This window comes from Macaca nemestrina, chromosome 1 (assembly GCF_043159975.1).
Source record: "Macaca nemestrina isolate mMacNem1 chromosome 1, mMacNem.hap1, whole genome shotgun sequence".
Classification (NCBI taxonomy): domain Eukaryota; kingdom Metazoa; phylum Chordata; class Mammalia; order Primates; family Cercopithecidae; genus Macaca; species Macaca nemestrina.
In genome coordinates, this window is record NC_092125.1 from 34,375,416 (window position 1) to 34,388,695 (window position 13,280).

Genomic DNA, 13,280 nt, shown 5'->3' on the forward strand with positions numbered 1-13,280 from the left:
AACATGAATCCTTTTTACCTAGGGAGTCAGTGAATGAGAGAAAGACCAGATTCCAAAAAAGGAATACAAGATCTCTTGGGCATGATGTTACAGATTAGGCAAGATCCTTGTCAAGCATTTTAGTTAGGATTTTGCAATTGTAAGGAACAGACCTACTCATGTTCACTGCAGAAAATGGATTTATTGTAAAATTACATATGGGCTGGAAGTGGAGCTAGAGAGTTGCAGAGACTGTGGCAGTCAGGAGCTCCATCTCTCTCAAAGCCTACATATTTCGCTACGTCTTAGTTAATTTGCACCATTCATGTCTCATTAGCAATCTGCTAGATTACTCATAGTTTTTGCTTCCTTATAGCTTTAGTTTAAACCGTTGCTTCAGCTTGCTCTGGCTCGTAATTTATCTCATAGAATTTTTCCCTTCAGATTTTTATCCTATTGCTAGTTGCCACAGTTTCTCACAGTACCTTGGTTCAAATTCTAAAGATAGTCAATGTCAACTGGCCTAACTCATCTTTACATGTTAGTTCAGAAGTCATAGGTTTCTGGCCAGCCTTGGGTTTAAGAAACTGTGGCCAAAAGAGCAGGATAGCTGGAGGGCTCCTCAGGGCTACAGGTCCGCAACCCTCTCTCAGCTGATGTCGACTCTGCTCGGAGTAGAATGAGCTCTCTTTTTTTTTTTTTGAGATGGGGTCTGGCTCGGTCGCCCAGGCTGGAGTGCAGTGTCACAATCTCGGCTCACTGCAAGCTCCGCCTCCTGGGTTCACGCCATTCTCCTGCCTCAGCCTCCCGAGTAGCTGGGACTACAGGCGTCCACCACCATGCCCGGCTAATTTTTTGTATTTTTAGTAGAGACGGGATTTCACCATGTTAGCCAGGATGGTCTCGATCTCCTGATCTCATGATCTGCCCACCTCGGCCTCCCAAAGTCCTGGGATTACAGGCGTGAGCCACTGCACCCGGCCGAATGAGCTGGTTTTTCATCTTTACTTCTTAAGGATGAAACTTCTGGCATGTTTAATTTCTGGTAATGTGCTTTTCTTTAGACCTTAGACCCTGGTATTCTTGGTGATATAACTCCTACTGAATTTTAATGCTAATTTTAGTCTTGGAATTGCATGGTTTAGATTTCAAACCCAAATATGCTAGGATATCCAAGTAAAGTACCTGGTTCATAGTAAAATTATATATAATATTATATATATATAAATATATATATACACACACACATATATGTATATAAAATACCAATGAAACAAAGCATTTTGCATGGATTATTTTATCTAATGCTCACCATAGCTCCAAAAAGTAAATATTTTGATTATATGTATTTTATGCTTAGATTTAGATAGTCAAATAACTATTATTATGCAGTAGCAGACAGAAGTTAAACTCCAACTTCAGAGCTTATTTTTCCAACTGCCATTCTATATTGTTTGTTAAGTATAGGTCTTACACACCAGCAAAATGTTTAGCCTATAGTGGATTAAAAACTAAATATTTGTTGATTTTAACTATGTAATGATTATTTCAGAGAATGCATTCTTGGAGAATGAGGGGAAGGAAAGGATAACTACTATGGGCTTAGGGGTTATGAAATACTTTATAGAAGTCCCTCCCTTCCTCCCTTCCTTCCTTCCTTCCTTCCTTCCTTCCTTCCTTCCTTCCTTCCTTCCTTCCTTCCTTCCTTCCTTCCTTCCTTCCTTCCTTCCTTCCTTCCTTCCTTCCTGATGGAGTCTTGCTCTGTCACCCAGGCTGGAGTGCAGTGGTGTGGTATCAGCTCACAGCAACCTCCGCCTACCAGGTTCAAGTGGTTCTTCTGCCTCAGCCTCCCGAGTAGCTGGGACTACAGGTGTGTGGCACCACGCCTGGCTAATTTTTGTATTCTTAGTAGAGATGTGGTTTCACCATATTGGCCAGGCTTGTCTTGAACTTCTGACTTTGTGATCTGCCCACGTTAGCCTCCCAAAGTGCTGGGATTACAGGCATGAGCCACCGTGCCTGGCTGAGTTTCTTAAAATATGTACAGTAGAGAGCAGAAGAAAGGTCAATTACATGAACCAAAGTACAGATGTGCAAACATGTTAAGGCCACTCTAAAAAGAACAGCTTGAAAGGAGGAAAATTTCTTAGAGAAAAGTGAGGAAGAAAACTGGAAAAGTTATACTGGACAACAGTCCCTAGATTTTGGGCTGAGGGATTTGAACCATAAGCAGTTAGGAACCATGAATGATACATGGATATATACGTGTCTGTTTTAACAGATATATGTGTTTTCTTTTTCTTTTTATTATTTTTATATTTATTTTTATTGATACGTAACATTTTATGTATTGACTGAGTGCATGTAATATTTTGTTACATGTATAGAATGTATAATGATTAAGTCAGGGTTTTTGAGGTATCATCACTCTGAGTTTATCATTTCTATGTGTTGAGAACAATTCAAGCTCCTCTCTCCCAGTTGCCTTAAAATATACAATGCATTGCTGTTAACTGTAGTCACTCTACTCTGCTGTTGAACAGTGGAACTTATAGCTTTTATCTAATTGTATGTTTGTACCTAACCTACCTCTCTTCATATCTGTTTCCACCCATCCACACTTCCTAGCCTCTAGCATCTATCATTCTACCCTCTAGCTTTGTGAGGTCAACTTTTTAGCTCCCACATATAAGTGAGAGCATGCAGCGTTTGACTTTCTGTGCCTGAGTTAGTTCACTTAATATGTGACCTTCGGTTTCATTCATGTTGCTGCAAATGGAAGATGTCATTCCTTTTTGTGGCTGAATATTATTCCATCATGTATATATACATGTTCTTTATCCAGTCATCCACTGATGGACACTTAAGTTGGTTGGACTTTCTATTAAATATATATTACTACCTCTCCCTCTGTCCTCCGTGTGCTCTAATATCTCTTCAGTTTTTCCATGTCTCTGCTGTCCTGTGCTGCATTTGAATAGCTGTTTTTGTATTTGCCCAGCCGACTCTTTCTTTAGGTTTGGCTAACCGGCTTTTACAACCCACCAATAAACTGTTAATTTTTATTAGTGTACTTTTAATCTCCATAAGTTATATTTAGTTCTTTGTCGCATCTGCCTAGCCATTTTTTATTTATTTTTGTTATTAATTCATCCTTCGGATATGCTTTTTTTATTTTTAAAAGCATGTTAAAGTGGTGCATACATGAACTTGCATAAGTAATAAAAACACCCACAAACAAGTATGAGTGACACTGGAGATATCTGAACAAGATTGATGGATTGGATCAATGTCAGTATCCTGGTTGTGGTATTGTATTATAGTTTTTCAAGATATCATCATTGAAGGAAACCAGGTAAAATGTATACAAGGCTACTCTGTAATATTTGTTACAATGCGAATCTACAGTTTATTTCAAAAGAAAAATTTTAATTGAAAACATTAAGCATTTAAAAATATTTTACATCAGCTAGTCTGATTCTGTTATTTGTTATTACTGCTTGCTCTTCCTCACAGTGTTTTGTTTCTTCATATGTGATTTTTGATTGTAAGTCCATGTTCCTTAAAACTTTATCTGTTCAATTTCTTTCCAACCTGAGTTAAATATATGCTGTATTACTTCTGGCAATTGCCTAGGGCACTACCTGCATAAAACCACTTTAAAATATATTATCGGCATAATTTTTTAGAACATACCATCTTATGAATTTGAGGTGCAAATCTGTGATATTTGGCTCATAGCTGTAATTGTCAGGGAAGATTTTCCCCCTATATTTTGAGTCAAGGCCAAGGAATACAGGTTTTCTTGCTGTACCTCTTGATAAAGCGGGCTTTTTAATTTTTAATATTTTTGGTACTCTGTTTTATTGACAGTGCAGTCCTCAGGAATTCTGGCTTTATGTGAGGCTGTCTTATCGAACACCCTATCTTGATAAGCCCTTTTTTATACAAGATTCTCAAAAGGCTGTCAAAGAAGTTCTTGGGCATTAGGAATAGGGAGAGCCCTCATACAAGTTAGTGGCTTCAGAAAATATTTATTTTCTAGATTCCTGTTTTTACTTTGTATGTGGAGTCTGAAGATATCCTTTAATTTCTTTCCAACTTTACAATGCATTTAAAATTTATTTTTGTATATTCACTGGTTTTAGTTGTTTTCAGTGGAGGGATGATCAGGAATTCTAAACCCTTTATACTAGAAACAGAAGTCTTAAGCCATTGAATATTGAATATTTGACTAATTATTCAGAAAACTAATCTGGAGGCGGTATCCAGAATCAGTGTTACGGACCAGCGAGCCTAGAGGCAGGAAGATGTGTTAGTAAGTTCTTATAGTAATCTAGATAGAAAAGGGTAGCAGGTCGGAAATGGTTAGGAAAATTATTTTTGCACTGTGAAAAGAACTAGGAAACTAGAAACAAGAAGAATTAGATTATAGTTTTTGCTCCAGTGTAGTCACATAATTTAATTATTTGCTTATTCATATTCATTCATTCATATTCAACAAATGTTCACTGAGTACCTGTTCTAGGCCAGACACTGTTTTAGGTTTTGTAGTGCAGTGTGGTATACTGTAATGAAAATAAATTTTTCTTCTCTTACGGAGCTTACAATCTATGAACTGTAAGAACAGCAATGAATAAACAAGTGTGTACATCATAGGCCAGACAGTGGTAAGTGCTAGAGAAAGAAATTCAGCAGAAATAATGGAAACAGAGAGTACTTGCCGTGGAAGCAGGGTAAAGTGTGTCTGTAGAGAATCTTACTGAAAAGATTATATTTGAGCATATATCTGAAGGAAGCAAGGTAGTGAGCCACATGGAATCTAGACTTATTCTAGGCAGAGGGAACAGGAAGGAGCTAGCGTGCCTGAACTGAATGAGCTAGGCAGAGAGTGGTTGGAGAAGACAGGAGACATAGAGCTCATTAGGCCATTCTCAATGAGCTGTGAAGCTTCCAGGACTTGGGCTACAGAGGGCCATCTGTGGTAGAGTGGGATCTGTGGAGGATGTGTAAAGAAGTGGCTAACTGCCCTGTCTACCTCAGAGGGATATTGTGAAATTCACATGAGATAATGCTTGTTGGAAGTGCCTTGTGACTTAAAGATACTTCATAAGTGAAAGTGTTTGGTGAGACACTGCATTGGATTCAGTGGTGGATTTGATGAGATGATGGATATTCTCAAGAAGACGTTAAGGTGATTGAAGAGGAGATGTGAAAAAGGTATTTATCTCAGTATGGAATTTTACAAGGGCAGGATCATACCTTATATAGTAATAAGGATTCATCATGAGGCAGAAAGCATGAGACATGAATCATCCTGCCCCATAGGGAATCTGTGCCCTATCTCCCCTCAGAGGCCTTTTTCCTATTTGAGTGTGAAAACATAAAGCTGAGTACAATGAGCACGTCCTCTCTACTGTACTCTGTTTTCAGGCAGATGTATTCTTCAGGAATGGCTATGTCTCCTATTCCATAGCCATTTCTAGGAATGCCTATGTCTCCTAGTTGTGCTCAGTACCAGTAGGTACTCAGAATTGCCTGCTGAATTAATGCTTCAAAGTTGTGTGTGTGTGTGTTGGGGGGTAGGGTTTATAGGAATGAAATTAGAGTTTAGGATATAAAAAATGTGTAAACCAAGCTGGTGGAGACCTATGTTTGCAGCATTAAATAGGAAAATAATCATGGGTGTTGGGTGGCTGTAAGCGTCATGTGAGGTCAAAGTGTGACGTGGCCGTTAAAAATATCCAACAATCTTGGGCTCTGTTAAAAAGGAGAAAGAGTACAGATTGCTGAAGGAGATGCTCCCCTTAGACACAGTCCTGGTCAGATTTTGTCTGGAATCTGCACAGTTCTGGGCAGCAGGTTTTATGAGGAACATCAACAACCTGGAGCACATCCAAGGTCTGGGGAAGAGTGGTGATGATTAAGATAGTAAAATGGCCCTGTTCTCTTTTTAATATAGGTTTTCACTTTCCTCTGCTTTGCTGAGGAGCCAATAGAAAATAATTTTAAAAAGAGTCACAATGGCTTTTTTTGCATCTCATTCTATTTATTTATTCATTTACTCATTCAGTTTATAATAAACATTTATTGAATATCTACTATGATTTAGACACAGTAGCAGACACTAGGGGTATGATTCTTGTCCTCAGAGTTCAGGTGGGAGAGACAGACATGTATGCATATAATTGCAATATTGAGTATAATAAAACCAAGTGCTATCTTTAGTTATCTTTAGCCCTCTAAGTCTGAATTTTTATGATAACTAACCAACTTGTCTTTCTACTTCCGGGCTCCCTCCATGTTAACCCCAAATTAACCCTGCACACCATCATCAAAATAATCATTCTAAGAATCATTTCTATATTGAGTGCTTTCTGACTAGAAGGACTCAATCTGGGAGGGAATGGGATTTCAGGTTGTTCTTGAAAGATGGGTAGTGAGACCAGTAGAGAGAGTATATTATACGGGGACGTAATGTCACAGAGAATTGGCATCTGGCATCTATAAGAAGGTTTAGGATAATAACCGTGATAATAACTGTCATTTGTTTAATAACCTAACCATTAACAGTGAAAATAGGGTAGCATTATGAGGTATTCACAGTCCAATATTAAAATGGCAATTAATCAGACTAACTTAATGTGGCACCTAATACTTTTATTAAATGCTTGTAATTATATGTAAGTATTCTGTTCAATAGTTTGTTCTAGCCCTTTTCCATAGATTTTAATATAATGGAAAAAGTCATCATCCCTAATTCTGTCATTTCTGTACCTTTCTGCATGATCATTGATCCTTGGTCAGCAAATTGATAAAAATCACATTTTTTTTCTTTCATTAGTAGCCTAGTCTGCCACAGGTAGTTTTGATAAGGATATGTAGTGAAGATATCCTATGCAGTAGTAACCGCTCCTATCTGTAGCATTCTGGGGGAGCTATTAGAGAATCTTTATGAGATTAATTTGAGTGGCTTATAATATTTCAAGACTTTATTGTGGCCAATATTACAATAAAACTCAAATCTAAGGAATCTTTTTCTAAGGCTTATTCCAATGCCTTTCTTAGTTTTACTTTCTTTCATTTATCCTATTCATTCATCCATTCATTCATTAACTCATCTGAATTTTATTTCCATGCCTAGAGAAATTCTTATATATTTTGATACATATTTCTAAATTAAAGATTTCTGAAAGAAGTATCTATTCATCTGTTTAGGTGCTAGTTATGCCATACCTTTTTGCAGGTAGGACTTAAGTTGGATTTTATATGTTCATATAATACAAGAATTTAATATAAGAAATATGAATTTAAAAAGGGAAAATGAGGACACATAAGAAAAGACTGGCCAAGTGCGGTGGCTCATGGCTTTAATCCAAGCATTTTGGGAGGCTAATGTGGGCAGATCACATGAGGCCAGGAGTTTGAGACCAGCCTGTCCAATATGGTAGAACCCTGTCTCTACTAAAAAATCTAAAAATTAGCTGGGCGTGGTGGTGCACGCCTGTAATCCTAGCTACTTGGGTGGCTGAGGCATGAGAATCGTCTGAACCTGGGAGGCAGAGGTTGCAGTGAGCTGAGATTTCACCTCTGCACTCCAGCCTGGGTGACAGAGTGAGACCCAGCCTCAAAAAAAAAAAAAAAAAAAAAAAAAAAAAAAAAAAGACTAAGGCAGTGGCAAATTCAGTATACAAAATGACAAAGTGATTGCCCATGCATTAGAGTTAGAGTGCTAGAGAGAGGCCACCATTTTAGTTCTGAGCTTCCCAGAATCAATACAAACAAGGAAGTAGGTAAGTTACATTGTTTATTCTATTTACAAGATGAAAACAAACAGCTTCTCAAGAGAACAACTGCCATAGGTAATCATACTGGACAGAAATTTCTCCTGGGGACTACATATAGAGGAAGCTATGTAGTGTAATGAACAATGCTCTGAACAATATCTTTATGCAAAAATCCAGTATCATCTTAAAGAATCAGTTTTGGTTCTACTCCTAAGTGCAAGAAAAAGGCCACTTTATGTCCTTAATGTCCTTTTCTAGAAAGGTTAAAATAATTGTATTCCAGGACAATTTTAAAGAAGAGGAATCAAGAGAGTAGCCCTTTTCTGGAGGTCGAGGAGGAAGGGGGTCGGAATCCAAGCACTAGTGGCAGACACAAAGTGAAGAAAGGACACATCTTTCTCTGAGACTGGAAGGAAGGAGTGGAGGGTGGATGCAGATTTATGAGTTGTTGGCATGCAGGTGGAGATTAGAAAAAGCTTTTCCTGGTAGCCTTGATCTTCTTGATGAAGAAGGCAGTTGTCTCTTGGGAGGGAGAAGATGGCTGGCAGGGTAGAAACTTGAGGGAAGTGGAGACTGTTCACAGCAGCCTCTTTCCAGTCAATCTTCAAGTGCTGAAATGTGAAAGAAACTTATGTGTCTAACTCCATTTCCTTCTTTCCAAGTCATTGTGGAAAAAAAGCAATTCTGAACCAGCTGCTGCAAACTTCTAAGGAGGTGCAACCAAGGTAAATTCTGAAAGACATAATGAGTCCACTCAGATTCAGAGTCACAGAACTTCATTGCTGGACCTCAGGGACCATCTAGTTCAACCATTTCATTTTATTTATGGATGAGGAGGCATCTCTCAAATTACAGAGCCCGTTGATTATTGGATTAGATAATCCAAAGAGAAGTCATCTGACTCTTGTTTGTTTCCCCACTGCACTGTACTCAGCCACCCAAGGTATTAGGCAAGAGGCAGAGGACACTATGTCAAAGTCTATGCCTCAGTTTCTCCATTTCATTCCATGCTTCCACTTCACTCCATAGCCTCAAAAGTATCTTTTGAGGCTCAGAAGGAGAAGTTTGAAATCATAGATTTCTGTCTTAGTAGACTCCCTTGCCTGTGTGGCCATAGGTTTATCATAGTTTTTTTCATCTAGTTTTACACAAAATAATCATTAATAAAGTAGATGATGCTGGGGAAGAAAAAAAAATAAGGAACATGATCAGGTTTGTGAAGAGCGTATGAAGAAAAGTTCAAAATAAGAATAAAGCCGAGCACTGCCTGTCAAATGGGTAATGTGACTTCCAGGAAATTTGAATGAGCTAATTCAGTGTTGTCTGCAGTGGGGCCCCCAGAGAGGCTGCAGGCTTGGTGACCAAACAGCATCTCTTTTTGCAGTTGGCATGGAAAGCAGCCTGCAAGTCCCAGCTTAAAAAGAACAAAGAGCCATATGTCCATGCTTCATTGCAATTGTCGCAGGAGAGATTGGGAAATAAGGAAAAACTCCAACGATGAGTGAGCTGAGAAAGCCATATCCTTTTTCTACAGCAGGCAGTATTCTCCTTTGAAAAATGAGTAAGCTACTAACCCAACCCAGAAGCAGAGCTGAGAGGGCAAGAGAGATAAAGCAGTTGGATAGTGAAGGGAAAGAGGGGAATGAGAGGAGGCACTTTGTCTTTCTTTTCTTCAACTTTAACTTGTTTGTTAGTTTACCAGCCTTTACTAAGTGTCAAATGGAGATCAGATTGACCCATCTATTGCCACATGGAAGGTATGACTTAGTCATTTTCCTAGAGACATGGAAGCTAACTTAATTGGGCCATGTACTGTCTTGTAGCAGGATCTGGTGTTAAGTCACCCTTGCTTGAAGCCTGTTAAATGTTCGCAGTTATTACATATGAAAACCTGAAAAGTTGGCTGGGAACTAAGCAAACCACTTGAGATCATGTTTATTTCTTAATTTCCTCCCTGTCAGTTTTCATGCAAGGGCCTTCTCAGATATCTAGAAACTTCATATTGTGACTAAGCAGGGTTTCAAGTATGGGTTTTAATGATTTGGTCCATTATTTCATTTTATTTCAATAGTTTTTTGGGAACAGGTGGTTTTTGGTTACATGGACAAGTTCTTTTATTTTTGCATTTCATTATTTATTTAGATGTTTAAGCTCTCGCACTACATTTTTACAAGCTGGTAAACACTGACAAATTATTTCTCCCACAGTACTGTAACCACACATCCCCAGACAGTATAAATATATGGTTGAACTAATGTTAATACACATCACCATTTTATCAATTATATAATAAAACAAATTATCAAGTATCCAAATATTAAGTTACACAGCTCAAAAGGCATATAAAATATTAGATGTCTGCTCAATTCATGAGCAGATACCCACTTCTTTTTTTGCAAGCAAGGTTGGGAAGAGAAGGAAAAAAAATCACACTTTCAAACAAAAATAAGTTGGTAAACAACTTCTGATAAGTATGGAAAAAAATGCAAGAATTTCAGGAAGTTTATGATTATAATAACAAAGCATCTCTACCTTTAAAAATATTTTACTAAATTAAAGAGCATATTCTGCATGTTCTGCACAAGACAAAGGCAACATTTTGCTAAAAGTAATTAATAGGTCCCTCCCATTTTTTTTTCTCAGGTCCTCCCTGTTAAGCTGCACCTCAGAGTGCAAACATTAAATTAACTGTAAGGCTTTTTTGTCTGAAGACATTAAAGACATGTGCTTTTGTACAATGTAGATTTTCAAAATGGAGGTTTTTTTTTTTTTTTTTTTGCCCAGGCTGGAGTGCAGTGGCACAATCTTGGCTCACTGCAAGCTCTGCCTCCTGGTTTCACATCATTCTCCTGCCTCAGCCTCCCGAGTAGCTGGGACTACAGGCGCCCGCCACCATGCCTGGCTAATTTTTTGTATTTTTAGTAGAGACAGGGTTTCACCATGTTAGCCAGGATGGTCTCGATCTCCTGACCTCGTGATCCGCCCACCTTGACCTCCCAAAGTGCTGGGATTACAAGCGTGAGCCACCATGCCTGGCCTGGAGGTTTTTAATAAAAGCACAAAGTGAGATTTATAGAAACACATGAAATAATCATTGTAAGGCTTGGTTTAAAAAATATCAATGGCTAAGCAAACCTGATGTCTACTGGTATGAATATGGGAGACGTAAACATAAAGTGAGCAGACAAATCACCATGTAGGCCCTACTTTCAATGTTTGAAATGATTGAAGGAATAAACCACATAAAATCTAAAGTGTTCATAGTTCCTGAGATTTTAGTTCTGTATGGTGCAAAAAATATACAAGTATAGTGCTGGGTATTTTGGTACCTAATTTTCCTTAATTTCTTATGTATCGATAATATTCTGGCATGGAAATAGATTTAAATAAGTCATAACTCAATACTGCCTGATTTTGGGAAAGGTCAATTGGTACGAATGACAAGCACATTTTATATACTGACAGAAAGAATCTTTTGCCAGGTGTCCAAATAGGTTGACTGTAACCCAAACACAGAGGTTTCCAAATCTGTCTAGCTTGTGGCCTGGTAAAACTGCCTGTCAATACTCCTATGGAAGCTTCATTAGACTATTCGCTAAGCCAACATGCTGGCTAATGTGTGTAACAAATTAGGTCCTATCTCAAGTTCCACTTCCAAGAGCGTTAGGCACCCCGGTTTTATTGAATGCAACAGTTGTTTACACGACCATTGGAATCTTTGAAGCGCAGCCGCATTTTAGGATGATACTTCTCCAAATACAAAAGTTGCTTGCTTTTAAAAGCTCCACGCTGCTTTTGTCCTCTGAATTGTATTGCATCTTCATGTTTCATTCCACCTTCAATTAATGCTGGGGCAACAAGTACTGGAGCTCTCCCAAGGCCTGCAATGCAATGAACAGCAGTACAACAACCAGGTTCTTCATGAAACTTAATTTTTATGAAATTTAACCTATCAGCAACTATCTGGTTGGATGGTGGTGCACCATCACCAAATGGCCAATCGAGGACATAGGTACCTTCTTTCTCCACAAGAGTAGTGTCATAAGTTGCTTCACATACTCTTACGATTGTGGTAACTCCATACTTCTTAAGTTCCTCTATAAATTTATTTAAGGTCACATTGTTTGGATTGTGTGCAATAGGAAATCTCATGTTCTTGTATGTGACTTCCACAGGAGCTGGGTGGTTCATTCGAGCTGTGTAAATTTAGCTAAAGAAGACTCAATAGGATTATGAAATAATTAAAAAATTGAATACAAAAATGATGCAAAGAAACAGAAGTCTACTTCAACATATTCCACTTGAAATTCTCAGTGCTTTGAGTGTGAAGTTGTAAGTAATGATAAATGAAATGAAGCTCCTAACAAGAAGCAGCAATTCTTCAATCCAGTAATACTGAGGCAACAAACAGAAAAGAAGTGCACTGAGATTTACCCCTTTCAGGTCAGAACTCTTGTAAAATGCTCTGTGGATTTCAATTCAACACTTCTGTGTCCAGGATAACCACTCCTATAGGGGCTTCTTGGTGGAGTAGTAATTAATTTCTACAGTTTACTTGTCTGCATAGAGATCGCACTGTGCCTGGCAGTAATCTCCACTGCCTTTCAGAAACTCCATAAATGTGTGACCAAGAACACCGCAGAACTGAGGAATGTATTTACTCCCTGAAGATTATGGCCTAATCATACAGTTGGTCCCGAGGCAGCAGTGACACAGGGGGTGGTGGGGGCTACAGGGCAGGAGGCAGCAGTTGTCATGGCAGAGTGGAAAAGGTGGTGGCGATGCAGCAGACAAGTTCTTTAGTGGTGATTTCTGAGATTTTGATGCACCCATCACACGAGCAGTGTACACTGTACCCAATGTGTAGTTTTTTAATTCTCACCCCCCAAGTCCCCAAAGTCCATTATATCATTATATCATTTTTGTGTCTTTGTGTCCTCATAGCTTAGCTATGATATTTAGTTTTTGATTCCTGAGTTACTTCACTTAGAATAATGGTCTCTAACTCCACCTAGGTTGCCATGAATGCCGTTATTTCATTACTTTATATGGCTGAGTAGTATTCCATGGTATATACATATATAGCTCACATTTTCTTTATCCACTCATTGGCTGATCAGCATTTAGGCTGGTTCCATATTTTTGCAGTTGCAAATTGTGCTGCTATAAACATGTGTGTGCAAGTGTCCTTTTCATATAATGACTTCCCTTTTTTGGGTAGGTACCCAGTAGTGGGATTGTTGGATTAGGTCCATTTTTTGAGTAAACTATGGCATATGGAGAAGGAGTCCAAGTAAACTCCATAGGAAATTGAAAAAGTGCTCCTTCTTAGGGAATCAGGACATCTTATTGGTTGAAATGACTTGTCTGAAAATCTAAGCTGACCTAAACTGTGCTCTATAAAGGAAGGTTGAGGCCTGTAGCTATTGGTTTTGGAGCTGTGAGAGTGATGTTTGGAGCAGCTAGATGACATACTAAGTGTGAAAGCTGGAATTTGAGGAATGTAGTTAAGTT

The 13,280-nt window shown here is 38.4% G+C and overlaps 1 protein-coding gene and 1 pseudogene across 2 annotated transcripts in view; one reads left to right on the forward strand and one right to left on the reverse strand.

Annotated features, from left to right (window-relative positions):
- LOC105484475 (pappalysin 2) overlaps nt 1-13,280 on the forward strand; it is a 305,327-nt gene that overhangs the window by 51,774 nt on the left and 240,273 nt on the right. The gene's annotated exons all lie outside the window — the stretch shown is intronic.
- Nucleotides 11,445-11,957, reverse strand: LOC105484474 (protein tyrosine phosphatase type IVA 1 pseudogene; annotated as a pseudogene).